We start from the raw sequence: 16,682 nt of genomic DNA, 5'->3' as shown, positions 1-16,682 counted from the left end.
GGCACCTAAATCTACCACCCAGGCATCAATAATATTTTCTAATGAAAGAATCAAAGCATCTTGCAACACATCACCTGTCACATTCACTTCATGATTAGTTTCTTGTTGCGCATCTCCTTCTTTTCCCTTCCGAGACTTGCAGTCTTTCTTTAGGTGTCCTTTCTTCCCACATTTTGAGCACACTATCCCCGATCTGGACTTGGATATACCTTTTCTTGACTTATTGCGATATCCTGGGCTCTTTCCTCTTTCCATTTTTCTTCCCCTAGTCTTTGCAGTCAAAGCATTACCTGATGTCTCACTGGAGCTTTTCTGTCACATTTCCTTGCTAAGGATTGCATCGACAACATCATCAAACTTTAAAGTACTAGTTCCAGCGACAGAGTTAATGATGGCCATAACTAAACCATTCCAACCTTCTGGCAATGAGCACAGAAATAACAGAGCTCTAACTTCATCATCAAAATTTACCCTAGAGAACTTAACTGACTTGTAACTGTATTAAAAACATTTAAATGATCAGCAACATATCCACCCTCTAACATCTTCATATTAAATAAACACTTCATAAGAAATACCTTATTTAATGCCGAGGGTTTTTCATATAGTTTGGCTAATGTCGACATTAAACCCTGTGTTGTTGTTTCCTCTGAAATATTGAACGCTACCGACGCCGCTAGGCATAGCCGTATTGTTCCAAGTGCCTTTCTATCGAGAATATCCCATTCTGTGTCTGTCATACTTGTCGGCTTCTTTGTCTTTCCACTCAATGGTAGGTACATATCTCTCTGATATAGATAATCTTCCATCTGCATCTTCCATAGCTGGTAGTTTTGGCCATTGAATTTTTCGACCCTAAACCTACCATCTTCTACCATTTCTCCCACTCAAACCAAGAATCGTTCTCTCTTGTGAGTTTGTCAGCCAAATAGACCTTCGGCTCTGATACCCATTGTTAGAAAATTATATATTACGGAGCAATGGAACACATAAAAATATTGCAGAAATATAAACACAAAAAACACATAAAACAAGAGAGACACAGATATACGTGGTTCACCCAGTTTGGGCTACATCCACGGAGAAATAGTCAGTCTTTATTTATTATGTTATCGAGCAAACTAAAGAGATACAACCTATGGCAGATTCGCTGTAACACCCTCTTTGCTCTCAATCTCTTCTCTCTTCCTTACTCAGAATACAGATATGCATAGGCGCAATACAATTCCCTCATATATAGTGAGGGGTTGCCTTCTAGGGAAAAAAATCCCTAAATTAAACATAACTTCTACCGTCAGATTATCCGCCTAATGAATGGCCCAGATTGACTAGAAATTACTAGACTTTTACAAGGCAATTTTACATCTATTTTTAACTTCGAGGGCGCTGCCCCCGAACCCCCGCTGGCCCCTGGACCCCCAGCGCGGGATGATTAGCTCCCCAGACCCCGTGTTCCCCCCCGGCGTGGAGGGGTGTACAGTCTTCCTAGGGTATACATCTAGCCGAAACATTTGAATATAGAAGATAATCAGGCTCCACACCCAACACGCCATTGTATGTGTTGCAAGTGAAGTTCCAAGACCTTTTCCATCTATTTAGACCATTGCAAATAATTAAGTTGAAAGCCCCACACAGTGTAAGTAACTCCTCTCCAAAATGATTGCTAACTTTATCAGATTCTCAACAGCTCACCCATTGGGGATTCTCCTCTTGAGTGAGCCAAATAGGATTGTGATCATCTTTACAACAAAGAATACTAGCTAGATGATTTGTTGTTTTAGCTTTGAAATCTGCCACTAAAAGACCTATGGATCCTTGCAGTATAGCCGCTTATTTTTGTAAGTTTTTGAGACTTGAGGGGCAAAATAACATGCTGCAATTCTTATGTGATTCTCATTCTGTGATATTTTTGAACCATAAATATTGTTTATTTGCATCTTATTTAATTAATTTGATTCTCATTCTATAATTTCTTTCTGAAATTCCTATCCCACATATATCCAACCACTCAAAGAAGGGCTGAAGTGGCATTTTGTCATCAAGTTATTTACCTACGGGATAGCCTACGCCAATCAAAAGGTTTACTTGAAGACCTTAGGAATATCGTAGAACAGTTGCTTCACTCATATCATTGGTAGTATCATGAACTACATTTGAATACAATTGGTGTTCATGAAGCTAACATTGGCATCAGCGATCACCTAAACATATGAGAACGACATCTTGGTGGTGTTAGTGTAATTTAATTCATTCAACATGTCTCAAGATGGTCTCAAGATGTAGTTCAATAGTTAAGTGGGGAGGTATGGTCGGCAGAGGTATCATGATCTAGTCCTTTGCAAGACTACCAGAAAATTGTTCAAGGCACTATTCCTTTATTGAAAAAAATGAAAATAACTTTGGTACATCAAGCTAAACACCCAGCAAATCAATATAATTGGAAATTGAATAGTCTTAAATCACAATAGTTGCAGAACATACAACGTTCTTGAGGCTAACTATCTCAGAAGATCTTCCCTACGATTGATTTCTCATTTCTGAGACCATAGTTGCGGAATTTGAAATTCGAATTTGGATTAGAATGCATCCTACTTAAATAATTGGATTGAAATTTTTTCAATTCCGAAAAAATTGGCCCAAAAAACTTCACTTAAATGTTTCAAAATCTATCAAATAGGCTTCTAATTTGAATATGGATGCCTATTGCTAGTTTCAAAATCTATCAAATCTTGTTGGAAGAATCACCGCACCTCTATAGAATCTGTAATTTCCACCCTGGGGATCCTAGTTAATGGCTTGTAATGTTTACCAAAACCTGCGAGTTTTGGTGTAACGGCAAACCTCCACATGGTATCAGAGCTTGGACCGAGGTTCGATTCCCCCAAGTTGAGTTTGAGGGGAAGTGTTGGAAGAATCACCGCACCTCTATAGAATCCGTAATTTCCACCCTGGGGATCCTAGTTACTGGGTTGTAATGTTTACCAACACCTGCAGGGGGCAAACCTCCACAAATCTGCTTCTAATTTGAATATGGATGCCTATTGCTTTGGCTTAGCTTGTCCGGCCTCTCTCCGAGCTGTTAGGAATATAAGCTGCAACCCAGTAATGTTTAGCTCTATTAAATCAGTTCAAAGGGCTTTGAAATCTTCCGTGATCTTTAACGAATAATTCAGTCAAATCGAACGAACTGACGAATACTCGATTTTTTTTTACCAACTCGCACTATGCCTGAGACTGCCTTAAAACCCTAGCTACACACATGGCGAATGACCCACACCACGCTTCTGGTTGAATTCAGCATTATTAGGAAGCCACCCTATCTTGAAACGCAACCTCATCATTTTATCGTTTTTTTCATAGAAATTAATCTCCACGGGTGCAAATGGTATTAACCAAATTTGGCAGATAATGATGAGGGGTAAAGTGTCTAATTGAATCCCTACTCGGTTTAGAACAGAATCGATGTACCAAGAAGGTGGATTGAATCTGGTTGTTTGAATGACATTGTATACAAAATCTGCTTCAATACATGTTAACTACTGTGTGGGGCAAGGACCGAGGAAACATTCGTTGAAATCTGCATTTTCAATATAAATGTATTTTCTCTGCTGCATTTATCCTTTCAATTTTCTTTGATCAATATAAATGTTTATTCCATTAACATCCAGATCAGTTGGTATATGGAGATTCACCATAAATCTAGCCCTTGGTGTATGCACCATGTCGCTTCAGGTTCTAATCGATCGAATTCCTTGATGTACTCCTCGTTCTTTCTGTCAACACTACAAAATCGCAGTGTCTGTGTCCTACAGGCCGAGATCTCGTGTAAGGGTATTGCAGAGAGCAATAAAACTATAGTAGATAGGTACGCCACAATTTGGACCAGGGATTCAGAATTGAGATAAATTTGGACTATTTTTATTATTTATAATTAATGATTATAATTAATAATTTTATTTTATATTTATGTAATCAAATGTTTTAATTAATAATTATAATTATAAATTATTTTTTTTGTTTTTTCTTTTTATTTTTATGTAATCTAATTGACTCAAAATGATTTAATTAATAAGTATTATTTTATTTTATTTTTATATAATTTCACTAAGTTAAAATATTTACTTAACAAAATTTTACAATATCTTTTCCATACAGGGTCTCTTTCCACAATCAAAAAATCAAATCTCAAACCCTTTTCTCAACATTCCTTTCATAAATCTCTTAACTTGATTAAAAAGAGTTTTGAAATGTTTCTAGCATATAATGACATAAGTGTTTTAGTTAGGAGTTATAAGGGTTTGTGTAAAAGTGAGCATATATTTTTTTTTTTTTTGTAATTGTGAATGTTCTTTTTATTTAAAGTTTTCTCTAGCTTTTTGAGGGCATAATTGTGTGTTGTAATCCGAACTTTGATGAGGGTTGTTCACTTCAAAGGCAGCATGACAATATTGTGTCAACTTTTGGAAGTTTGAAAAACTCAAATTGTACTTTATAATTAAAAACAATGATAAGAGTGAAGTGAAATATTATATTATGGTCTTTTTTGCTATCAAAGCATTAAGGCCAAGCCCTTATAAGACTCATTTACAATGTGTCGATGTCTCTTGTAAATGTATTCTTCAATTTCTTGATCATAGGAATTTGATAAATAAACCATCATGTCAAAACTAGTAAATCTATTTGTTGAATCAAAAAATTGGAAGGACCCAAGAACTACAAGACTTGGTGTCACCATATGCAAAAGGGGTTACCTTTAATGATTTGTTGAAATGTATTTGTAATGAATACAAAACACCAATTGAGTCTGTTGATGCTAGAGAACTAGTGAAATGGGAAGCAAGAGATGAAAAGTCATTTGAACTTTTGAGATCTTAAGTCACCAATGAGTAGTATATGTAAATAGAAAATGTTTCTGATACTTGGAATGCATAGACAACTTTTAAAATGATGTTTGATACTCAATCCAAAGAAAAAATGATTGATTTTCAAACCAAATTTATCAATCAAAATGTGGTTGAGGGGAAGATGTTTTGTAGTGCATCTCTCATTTGAAAAATATCACACAAGCACTCCTAAAATGTGGTTTTAAAGGTGGTGGAAGAAAGTTTTATGGCCACTATTATGATGAATGGTTTTCCAACCTTCTCGAAACATTACAATTTGGAGAATCAAATTTATTATTCCCATGGTGACTTGTTGGTGTAACATGACCAGACATTTGGTAAAAGGAAGAACTCAAGGGAATATCTTCTATTTACCAACTCAAGGAAAGGAGAAAGCACAAGCCAGAGAGGCTCATCTCATGAAAATACAAGAGGAAGGGGTACTCATAATAAAAGTACTAGAGGATGAGGCTCATACAATACAAGAGGAAGAGATAACTATAATGAAAGTATAAAAGGAAGAGGCTTGTCCAATGACAATTATAGAGGAATAGGAAAAATTAAACACTTTGACCATGTTAATGGAAGAAGCTAAGGAAGAGGAAGAAATGATCAAAATCAACAATACCTTAAGAGATCTCAAGAAAAGTTTTAAAAGGGTGAATAAATGACCAAACTTAAATGAAGGAGATGTCTTTGCATTAGACATGTGGAAAATGATTGTAAAATGAGAAATTTGCTAAAGAATCAACAACCTTCAAACAACATTTCAATGCTAATGCTTCAAAATAATCTCAATATGCAGAAAATGAGGAAGATGATTATTCATTCACAACCACTTAGGAGAATGAATGTGTAGATTTTGTGGCCATGAACAAATTGTGAAGAAATGAATTTGAAGATGATTAGACACTTCTTACAATATCTACTCAAAATATGTTTTTTAAAAAAGATCATTTTTGGAATATCAAAATATGAATCTCAAGGCAATTTATTTAGCAAATGACACAGCTCATACACTTCAAGAAAAAGGATCATTCCACTTTTCTCTTCTAAGAATTACAAAAGTATTACTTTCAAATGTATGGTATGTTCCAAACTTCAAGAAAAAAGGTTTTCTTTGGTTCTCATTAGACAAGGAGGTCATTAGATTATCATGGAACATGGATGGATTAGAATCAATTTAGTTAACCAAAATTTTAAAACAATAATGAAGGGATATTATTAGAAATTAATTAACAGAGAAATTGAACAAATAAAATATTGTGGAAAAACAAACACAAAGAAGCATACAACAAAAGAAACACATATATACATGGTTCACTCAATTTGGGTTATGTCCACAAAGAAACAACTTATCATGCACCTCCATAAGATAGAAAAGATAGATGAACACCTTAGAAATAAGCCTCTTCGAGGGGGAAACCTCCTTTACATTACACAAATGAACAATTCTTAGATGATACAAATGACAAGACCTCCTTTCTATATATAGGAGTCTAAGGGGTCACAATAAATCAGAGCCGACATAACAATAATAATGTAAGGGCACAATAATAACAATAGTGGGCTTCTATGGGGCACAATAATAACAATATGGGGACTACATGGGCACAACAACATAATAAGGGGGTTTTACTAATAACAATAAGGGGTTACACTAGTATTCTAGGGACCTAATATGCCCCTCTCCTTCAAAAAGTGTTGTCTTCAATGCTTGAGTAGTTCTTGATGCTTCTGTATAAAATTCTTGTCCTCCCATGTGGAATATTTAGCGGGTAAGTTCTTCCACTTGATCAGATACTTTGAAATTGATCGATTACGTAGTTTTTGGGTTCTTGTTTCTAGGACTGCTCCAAGTTCCAATATTATTTTTCCTTCCTCGTCAAGTTCTAACAATATTGTTTGAACTAGGATCTTCTGCGACTTTTGAATGAGTGGCCACACTTCTTCATCATTCTCCCATTCATCCCTTCCTTCATTTATCCAATCTGGTTGGATAATAGAAATAGCAAAAAATAATGCTTCAACATCCTCATCATTTCTTGAGAGTGCATCTGCAATAACATTTTTCTTCCCTTTTTTGTAGATGATTTCAAAGTCATAACCCAACATATTTGTGACCCATTTTTTTTGTTCTTCTAAAGATAACCTTTGTTCTAAAAAGTATTTAAGACTATAATGATCCATTTTTACCTTGAAGTGTCTTCCCATTAGGTAAGGTCACAATTTCTTAAGTGCATGTAGTATTTCAAACATTTCCTTCTCATAAATAGCTTGCTTGAGATGTAGTTGTAAAAATACCCAATCACCTACATCAAAACTTCTTTCACTGCAATGTCGATCCGTCTGTTGTTTCATTCGATTCTGCACCAAAGTGGTGCTATCCTTTAAAAGTTGGAGAAATTGTTGTTGATGCTCGATGTGATCTTTCACTACTTGAATATTTTTCTTCTTGATATGTCCTTCTATCTTGAGATTTTGAAGAATGGTAATTTCTTCCAATGCATTGCAAGATATGGTCGGATTCATTTCTTGATGCTCGATATAATCTTTCACTTATTGAACATTTTTCTTCTTGATATGTCCTTCTATCCTGATAGTTTGATAATTTCGGTCAATGAATTACAAAATATGGTCAGATTCATTTCTTCTTTCTTGATGTGATCTTTCACTTCTTGAACCTTTTTCTTCTTGATATGTCCTTCTATTTTGAGAGTTTGAGGAGTGGTAATTCCTGCCATTGCAGTACAAGATATGGTCGGATTCATTTGTTATTTCTCTAGGGTTGGTTCCCATTGTATATCCTCTTCTTTTGATGTTTCTTGATCCTTTTCATTATTAGGAGGCCCTTCTTGTAGCATATTTGTCCCACCTTCCTTCAAACCTTCCATGTCTTTCTTCAAATCTTCCATGCCTTTCTTCCAATATTCTTTCATATCATCGATATCAGCTTTCATGGCATAGATAAAACTATTTATCTTTTGCTTCTCTAGAAACTCATTTACCCTTATATTCAATTTTTGAAAGTCCTTAATGTGCTCTTCCATTGAACCCTTTTGTTTGACATTTATTGATTGGCTAAAGAAGGTGTTTCTCTTTGTATCCTCATAATGTGCTATCATTTCCTCCATGAAAATTGACCACGTAAAAAGTGGTTTACGAGAACAAAGCCCTTTATACCATAAAAATTGATCCAGTTCTAAATATGAAGATGCAATACATACCTTTTGTAATAGTGGTACACCCTGTAGATCAAAATATTTCTCCATCTATAGTATCCAATTTACCAGATCCTTGCCATCAAACTTCCTCATCTCAATTTTTCTTGATTTTAGGAGCTCGATCTTGAAACGACTGTAACTTTTTACTCTCAGATCTTTAAGTTCTGAAATCCCGCAATGCAGTGACCCTCTATGTCCTCTTTTCAATGCCACCAGTCTGATTGAAATTGGATTCTCCAAGAAAGAGTTATGCACAATCTCCCAAGATGACCTAATTATATACCTTTTCAAAAGAGTGAACTTGTATGAAATTCCACATGTCACAGTTTTGGCCTTCAGATCTGAAAAATATACACACAAAACTACAGTCCATCCTCTTTATGAAACTTCTTACGAAATTTCAATCTGATGTTGAGAGAGAAAGTTATGACGCTTTTCCCAAGGTCACCTGTTTAAAATGTAAATTATGGAGTCTGCAAAAACCCTAACTTCCTCAGCTCATATATCCAAAAATATAGTGAGACAGGATCTGAAATTCAGACTCGAAGTTCAGAAAGATTTCAGCTCAAATGGGTTTTTTTTGTAACTTCTGAAACATCGCATAAAAAATGTATAGAGAAAATGCCATGATGACATGTTTGGAGCAACGAAACCCTAGAATCCAAAGCTCGATACCAAATGTTATGAAACCAACTCACAAAAATATAGAAAAGATAGAAGAACGCCTTAGAAATAAGCCTCTTTGAGGGGGCAACCTCCTTTACAATACACAAATGAACAATTCTTAGATGATACAAATGACAAGACCTCCTTTCTATATATAGGAGTATAAGGGGTCACAATAAATGAGAGCCGACATAACAATAATAATGTAAGGGCACAATAATAACAATAGTGGACTTCTAAGGGGAAAAATAATAACAATATGGGGACTACATGGGCACAACAATATAATAAGGGTTTTTGCTAATAACAATAAGGGGTTACACTAGTATTCTAGGGACCTAATAACCTCCATTTCACATCATTTTTTTCTAACTACAATGGTCATCCAGAACAACATTTTCATCACATCCTACTTTTATAGAATATATCTCATTGTAGATTTGTCAATGATTATAATTTATTAATAAAATTCTCTTACATTGAGTCTACACATTTATTTTTCCTTTTGTGCTCAAAATTGACTCCAACATTTCATTCCACTAAGAGAAACTATAGTGGAATAAATGATTTATCCTTAATCACATAAGGTTGATTGTATAGGATGGTTATATGCCATTTTCATATTATTATCCCATGTAAGGTTCTTATTATGGGATATTATTCTATATATAGTTATCCTAATGTTCTTATCTTCCTTTCTCCTTAACTAGTGATATTAGAACAATTCAGCTATCTTTCCACTACCACATATCTCTCTGCAATGTTTTGTAAGATGTTGTTATTTACTTGGTTAAAGTTGTCAATCCATTATCACCAAACCTTGGTAGTATTTAGTGTCCCTTTGTATTATATATTATGTTCTATGAAGGCTATGTCTTTTTCTAACCACAACATACTTATACTAAACTCTTCTTTCCATTTGAAATTTTCATCAAAGACTTGTAATCAAGAGCACGTTGTATTTATCCTAAGCTAACATTTCGATATACCTTTCTTATGTTATTATGAAGTTTTTCATGTGGGTTTTCACTTGCACCTTAACCATGGCCTTCATTACCTTTTTATTTTCCATGGTTAGACTTAGAATGGTGTGCATTATAACTTGGCAATGTATGATATCTACAACATTTAGTTTGAATGATATTATGTATGGATACATCGATAGTATGGTTATATGGGGTTTTATAACTACGTTAGGTGTTCCCTTTTCTTATACACTTGGACCAAGAACTAGCTGCCATCTACTCTGGCCCATGTGAATTCCACTTGCTCTAAGGGTCCAATCCATAGATGGTGGTGATGGTCTTAGGAGGCGTGAACGATCATGATGGTTTGAAAAAAGAACTAGGGCTTCTTGTGTTTCCCTCTTGCTATTTTGGTTTAGTTTTATTTATTAGGCGAGCTATGGCATTGTCGTGTAGAAATTCGTTTGAATTTCACCTGTATTCTATCTCTACTTCTTTTTTTGTTTTACTGAATTTCTTTTCCATGGTTCCTATCAAGATAATTTAGTGCCTCAGGGAGACTTCGTCTTTGGTAAGTTAGTAATCTATTTTTCTTTTTATATAATGGTTGTTGTTATTTTCTTGTTTCAGTTGGTTTTCTTAGCATGGTTTAATAATTTTCTCTCTTCTTCTTAGGGTTTTACCTATCCTTCCTCTATGTGACCAGTAGTCCTCAAAGAGTATCCGGTTCTCCTTTACACAAACTTTGTGAACTCTATTTCCTCCCTCACAATTTATTTTATTTTTTTGTCACTGTGGCAATCGATGAGGGTTTGAATCTCTAGTTCAAGAAGTCTCATATCCGCACCAACCTTACTGGTAATATATTTCAAGGGTTGTGTTGAATCAGAATAACTTGTGCAAGAGTGGATTTACCTCAGTTATGCTCAGTACTTAACAAGGTTTTTTATGATACCATCAAATACTGAGCTTGGGTAGTAATGGTTGCTTCATTTTTACATTGGGTTATTTGTGCCTTGCCCTTTCTTTTACTTTCAAAGGAATTCCAGTCCGAACAGGGTTGTTCCCTTTACTATAAGTAATTTAGATTCGGTTTTCTTCGTGTAAAGGCCTATTTCAGAGTTTCCCAGAAAAGCTCTTTCTTTTGTAGTGAATGGCTTGCTATAGGGTCACTCGTCGTCAATGTTCTTCACATCACCCTTCCAAAGCATAAAAAAGAGGACATGCTTTGTCCATTTACTTCTGTTTAGGGTTTCTTTTTTTCCTTACTATTATTTTTTTTCTTATTTACACTAACTCTTTAGATGGAATTATTTACAGGCCTTACCCATCATCCTAACTCAAAAAAATTTAAGGTAACCACTTAATCCTTCATTTCATAATGTACACAATTTTTCTTCCTCTTCAATAACCAATTTTTATTTTTTTTCTGCATTTCTATTTCTCTCAAGTACTTATTATTTTAGGTGCATATATTACTCTTCTGAACCCCCATAACGAATTGGATGCTCATCTTTCTACTGGCGAGACTAATTTCACCTTCCTTCCTAGGTTGGAATATTCACTCCCATTCTACTGATTGTGGGTGCACGCATGCCAATGGATATAATGATCTCGTATGTTTGTATTGCTTAGCATGGCTAAGTTTCACATGTTTTTCTAAGTAATCCACCGTGTGAATACTAGGAATTACAAAATAATTTTATCTAAAGATTCATAATGGAAACCAATTCTATTTAATTACCAAACCTTGGATTATATACTTCAATTTGTTATACTATGACTCTTTGATTATTTTTAATTAAAATACGTATGCATTGGATACAAGTATTATATAAGCTCCATACATTGTTGGTCTACTATGAATTTTTGTGTTTGTGTAATTATTTATAATTTTTGGATTATTTATAATTTTTGGGGAGTTTTTCTAGCCTATTGCTTACGGGAGATTTTTCTTACTTTCATATGAAGTAATTGTAAACTAATTTATAAATAGATATGGTATTTATTGTGCACTGCCTTTTCTTTTATGAATCCATTTGTTTCACTTTGGTTGCAATCATACTTAATCTAAGGTTTCACTTCACATCCAGATCATAACATTTGATTAGCTATCAGTTGTTTTCTATTCTACTAAGGGTGCTCCTTTATATAGTTCCTTGCCTACCCTTTCTGTATGATTTCCCACAGGCTTTAATTTTAGTTAACCTCTATTCCACTAACAATGACCTCTAGCCTCCACATTTGTTTTTTTGTTCCTTAATAATTTATACTTCCCAAATTAGAAGAGCAGGTTGAGGTTTTTTTTAATGGCGTGAATGCATAATCAATTGCACTATGTTTAAATACCCTTACCCCCTTCTAATATTACAGTCAATATATTTATAAGATTGTTTCATTAGCCCTTTAAATGGTAAATTTTCATTCATTGTGTAGATATGTTAAATAAGAATGTTAATCATATATTCATTATACGAACCATGTCTCTGCTCTATTACAAATTCGTACTTATAGCTTTCATAATACTTGTTGATTTCTTTCAACTATAAGAAGTTTAACTTTTTCCAATTTATTATAATATTTTTATTTATACACTCAAAAATTTATTCTATATTTTAGTACTTACATAATCTGCCTTTATGTCATTATAAATATATCCAACATACTACAGTAATTGTGATAATTAGTATATAGATCTAAATTATACTTGTAAATATGATTTCTTCTACTAGAATATTATTTATATTTGTTACTTGGAAACTATAGCATATAAAATTACAAATAGTTATATCTGCAGAATCTTATTGTAACAACATAATTATTTTATGCATGCATGCCATAATTTGATAATGTAAGATAACAACATAGTATAAAAACAGAATTCTTTTATGCATGCATGCAGTAAATTGATAATGTAAGATAACAACAGAGATAATCATAGTAGATTATGTATGCAAAGGAAAATAACTAAAATAATCATTCTTATTCTATAATTCCATAACAACAAATAATTCTGAATTTAACAATAAAATAGGAACATAATTTCATCTAACCGTAATTGTTGCTTCGGAAATACTCAAAAATAGTGCATGTTCCACCCAACCTTGAACTAACTCCACTAGTTCCCCTCCCAGCTAAAATTTTCTTGCCTTCAAGAAATCCCCCCTTTTGATTCCTAGGTGGTTCTTTTATATAGTCTTTCCAGTAGATTTCTTAGTAGTGTCATGCTTTAAGGTATGTCATCCTTTTTTCCTAGGCCTTTTTTGTTTAGTTTTCTTTGAAAAATATACTTTCATTTTTCTTTAAATCCAGTTTTTCTCTCCAGTGGTGCTTTATTCTAGTATTTCTCTCCAACTAAGTGATTAACATAATATTTATTTCCCATTATGTTAATTTAATTCTTTTTTTTTCTCCTAGGGATTTTAAGGAGACTTTTAGGAAAGGTCTATCATGTGGACTTGACCACCACAACTTTTTCTAAGTTGGCAAGAAGTCTTCTAAACTCTAGTTCTCTTTCCTTAATATTTCCAAGAAATTCATTTATTAATTCAAATATCAATAACTTAATCACATCATCACATAAGTCTCATCATGGCTTTCATCGCCATTAATCCAATAATAGTTGAATGTCTAAAAATAGTAAATGTTTAAAAATAAAAACCATAGGGCTATTACATCTTCTGCCCCCCCCCCCCCCCACTTTTAATAAACATTGTCCTCAGTGTTTCCTCAATTCCATATTTTCTTAAGATGAAAAGGAAATACCTTATGTATTTCTTCTTTCATTTCTATAACAATCTTTTTAGTACTCAAAAGTGTTTTCACTTCACTTTGTTTTGAGAAATGGCTCAATTATAGAGTAAAATGTACTCTCATCTTCATTTCATGCTTATTTTCTAGCATGTTTCCATACATGTTAAACAGTTTCTTTCATTTTTCCTTCAAGCATCCCATAAAATATTTTTAATCCGCAACCAACAAAGTTATCCCATGCATCCAACAAGGTCAACAACATCGATACAACATCACAATAATACAATAGGTCCTTTTGTCCCATTATCCATGACTATGCAAATTCACATGGATATCATTCAATGTGAATGTGGCATTTCCCCTTTTCCTTTCTATATTACTTACACAAAGGTGATAAAAATTATAGAACTATGTGCAGCCTTCTATTTATTTTGTTGTTTTGATAAGATCGTATCAAACGTGCATCTGTCATGCATTCTTAAATGTAGGGTATCCTACTATCTCTACCACTTTCATTGTTATTATATTATTATCAATTCCATTCTAAAGTGGACTTAGTCAATTCCATCCTGAGGGTTCTCCTACTTGTTTCCATACCCTTTTATATGAGGACAAAATATAAGAATTTCTTAATGCCAAAATAGATCATTAAGGGGTATATTAATATACTCAAGCTTCGTGTTCAAATAAAATGTAATTTCCCCAACCCCACAACACTCCTTTTCCATTTTACACCTTATTTCTATTTTTGTTTTACTCACTCCCTTGAGTTTCCCCGTTTGGCCTGCATTGCAGATTATTTATGAAAATTGTGTGCATCATACTCCTATGTATAACCATGGAGTATTTTCCTTTTGCATTTCTATGCACATCGGTTGTCTAAACACATAGCTTGTTAGTACATTTTCATACCTATGTGCATATATATCAACTAGTAAAATTTGGTCTAGGGATTTTCTTCCTAGTTATGGCTACACCATTCAATAGATATTTTATTCCCACCACTCTGTTAGACTACTCAAGGAATTTTTATCAGCATTCCCAGTTTATCTAGTGATATCCTTCGAATAAACCACTTTTATGATCATTTTTGGTTCAATAAAAATATTAATTTGTGAAGTTTCTAATGAACCACAATATTGATCTCTAATCCCATACAATTTTTGGTATCATTTGATTCCTAAGATTGATTCCAATCAAGGATTTTATTTTCCCTTGTTAAGGTTTATTGAAATTCTTCTTGAGGGATTACATGTTTTCACTCTTGTTTTTAGCTTTGATCCATTTTACTCTTATCCATTTTTGTGCAAGGTTGATGGTTTCTGCGTCTTTTCTGCACTATTCCTGAATGTCTTCGTATATTTCTAGTTTTCTTGGGTGGTTAATTCCAATTTTAATCAATTTTCTGTTAGAATTTATATATCTTATAGTGTCTTGTATTTTATGCATGCACTATATTCTCCTCATTCCTAGGGTCAAAAACCTTCATAGATAATTTGTTTATATTCTCAATTCATAGTTTAAGTTCTTGCATTCTTATATTATTCCACATACACACCTATATATATCTATATATATATATATATATATATATATATATATATATATATATATATATATATATATATATATCCTAATTCCTGCTAGAAGATTTCTTCTATTATACACATGATTCCTTCGAGACTCTACTTCTTACAAGTAAATTTGTTCATATGGAACAATTTGTTTATGGTTCTTGTACCACATTACTCTAGCCTTTTATTCTATAAGATTTACCCAAGAATTCTATAATGTGATTGTATACCAGGTTTCCCTTCCAATGTATCTCTTCCTAGAATAGAATAGTAGTATACATCATGATTTATGCATCTTCCTTTCATACAATTATAAATACGTACTTAGTTATTTATCCTCTTTTCGACATTCCTTGGTTGGTGTGTGCTTAATTTTGTCCTTAATAAATTAAACTTACTAAAGTTACTATCATGGAACTACATTTCTCCTGGATATGCTTGAATATTAATTACTTCATGTATCTTGTAACAACTAATTTTATCAATATTTATTTTATTCCTACTATTGTGATACTATATTTTCCTTTCTGTACTCAATATTTTATGGTTCCTTACCAAGTAAAGAATGACAAATTCGATTTGTACGTTATTCATATCATATTTAATATGTACTTGTTCTGCATAAGTTTTATTCTGCACAGGTTCTACATCTTGTACAGTGTTCTTTCTTACCAGACTTATCTCACTACCAGCTTCACTACACAATATTATGCAAGAAACTTGTTGGTAATCCTCCATGTATGATTTTTCTAACTCTTATTGGTAACCAAAAATTATGGGTATAAATTTGATGTTATATAAAAATATATATACATAATTTTTTTTTGTTCAAGGCAATTTCTACCACACATCCTTTTCTGTGTACTATTTATTGCTGATCACTCTTATGTTTCTTCCCACATATTTATTTATCCTAACCAATTTGTCTTTAACATAATTTATTTGTCTAGGTCTTGGATTTAACCTATAATACATCATCTTTCTCAAATGAATTCCTTGGGTGTGAGGAATATGAGCCTTATATAACAATCATATTTTTTCAAATCTCATAGATTGTTTTGTATAACAAGGTAGTTGGAAGATAAATCTTGATTATAAGTATATCTTCCATTTTCATCAGATAGAGAAGTCTACTACAGTAACAATTTTTATATCAGAGTAAATTTTTCATCTTATATACTAATAGATACTTCAATTTATAACAACTCATTTTATACACCTTCTTTCCCATTAATACTTTGATTTTCCTTTTTCTCGATACACCAATACTTTTTCTTTCCTTTTTATCAATATAATTGCTAGATTAAGACTAGACGCCTTACTTCTTTTGAATTAGCTATCACTAGCACATGTCTAATCCAGTGGCCTCATCCCATTTCTTTAAATGTATTTAATTGAACATTATATTTATTACTATGTATTTTATCCATTTACTTTTCTTACTACATCTTACCCTACTAAGGGTATTTTAAAATATATACTTGAATTCTTAGTGAAATTTGTTTTAAATTATTAGACCCAACGTTTCCTAACAAAACCACCCTCACATTCTAGTTGTAGTGATAGCAAGTTTCAAATTACTGATATCTCTTCTCCTCAACCTATTCAGGAACTATG

Source organism: Pinus tabuliformis, chromosome 2_1 (assembly GCF_031772625.1).
Source record: "Pinus tabuliformis cultivar Carrire ecotype Pingquan chromosome 2_1, CPIR1, whole genome shotgun sequence".
Taxonomy (NCBI): domain Eukaryota; kingdom Viridiplantae; phylum Streptophyta; class Pinopsida; order Pinales; family Pinaceae; genus Pinus; species Pinus tabuliformis.
Note: the sequence above shows the minus strand (reverse complement) of the source record.